Raw genomic sequence first — 1,936 nt, forward strand, 5'->3', positions numbered from 1 at the left:
AATTATACTTTGGTTTCTTTACCTTTAAAAATGCTTTAGTCACATTATTGTCTTTTGAATAACACCCTACCCTACTTTTTCATGTCATCAAGTCACCTTGAGTTGCTTCCTTAATTAAGAAAAAAAGAAATATTTTCAGCTGTTCTTCACAGATTTTAATACGAGGTGCAAAGCTTCTGATTCCTGAAAACTGTCAGACTCAAAGGAGTGCTCCAAAGGCTGAGGAAATTATAATATCCTCGAGAGATTCCAAAAGCATTGTTTTAAAACTAAGTTGTGAAGTTATTTAATCTGATGCTCAAGAGAAATCTAACTGTATGATTAAACAGAGTAGTGACTTAACTAAGAGAATTCCTGCAGATTGTCAATTCCTGTGTAGCAAAATATTAATATACACAGTTTTTGCAGTACTCAACACTTTCTCATTTAGGAAAAAGTATAAAACTTTATGTATTGCTGAAATAAGAATGATTCAGTACAGCAAAGTAAAGACGTACATATCTGCAAGTGTCTGCAAATGCAGATATGCACCACTGTCAAACTTTTATCTTCCTCTAAACAATTCTAGATGTACAGTCCACCTTAGTCTTATTTTTTAACTAACTTTTGTCACAAGAGGTCATTCTTTTGTGCATAGGAAGAAAGGTTTTCATCTGTCTAATATATTGATGATTTTCTATTTTTTTGTGAGATCTTGTCTAACTCTCTAGGAAACTGATGTCAGGAATATAAGCTTTCCCACCTCAAAGAAAGTCATACAGATGGTGTGAAGTTTTGCAGTTAACATATATAAGTGAACATTTTGCATTTAAGGACAAGAGAGCCTAGAAAAAGCACAACTTGCTCTGTGGCAACTGCAGTGGGTGTTTTGGACCTAACTTGATTTTCAGTATCAAAGCTGAAAGTGGTAAGATGATTCTTCTCACAAGGTCTTATCTTTGTGTGTAAGTAGCACAGAGAGCAGCTGGCAGAAAATTGGCCTCTGAAAGTTGTGCATCAGGCCACACACTGAGGATGAGAACTCAAGCACAAAATGGGTAGGTCTGCCCCTGTGAAACAGTATAAGGGGTAATCTTTTGTGCTACAACTCTTACAGCTTTTGACAGGTTTTGGCACCTAGTATATGGCACAAACATAGAGTACAATGACTTGCAGGGGGCACTGTGTGGGACCATCGCTTTGAGTTAAAGCCACAAAGAGCTGAAAGGCTGGCTAATTTTTGATGCAGAAGAACTAGAACTAGACATAACAGAACAGGCAGGCTGTGTGAAAGAAGCGATTGAATCTAAATTTGGATCTGAGGTCTTCTGTTTGAAGAAAGGAGCAAAAGTGTCAGTGGAGCAAAGCATCAGATGTTGGAGGTGGCTGATGTGCTCAGCAAGGAACCATCTGACAGAAACGGGAGAGGAGTGTGCAGTGGCTGAAATGCTGGGTGAGAAGGGAGCTTAATATGGATGGGTAAGCTAGCGAGGAGAGAGTAGGTAGGGAGAGGACAAGGGGAGTAACAAAAAGTCTGAATTTATAGCAAGCTAGTTAAACAAAACCAAACCAAAACATAAAACTCAACATTGAACTCACTCTAGCCCCTTTTATTGGGGATAACAAGAAGTGCCTCTACAAATACATCAATAGTAAAAGGAGGGGCAAGAAAAACTTCCATTCTTTGTTGGACATGGGGAGGAACATAGTCACCAAAGATGAGGAAAAGGCTGAGGTACTTAACACCTTCTTTGCCTCAGTTTTCAACAGTAAGACAGGTTGTCCTCAGGACAACTGGACTCTGGAGCTGGTAGACAGAGACAGGAAGCCAAATTCCCCCTATAATCGAGAAGAAAACAGTTAGCAACCTCCTAAGCTACTTGGATCCTCGCAAGTCTATGGGACCAGATGAGATCCATCCTAGGGTGATGAGGGAGCTGGTGGAAGAGCTCGCCAA

Source organism: Manacus vitellinus, unplaced genomic scaffold (assembly GCF_001715985.3).
Source record: "Manacus vitellinus isolate BGI_N305 unplaced genomic scaffold, ASM171598v3 scaffold_18_pilon, whole genome shotgun sequence".
Lineage (NCBI taxonomy): Eukaryota > Metazoa > Chordata > Aves > Passeriformes > Pipridae > Manacus > Manacus vitellinus.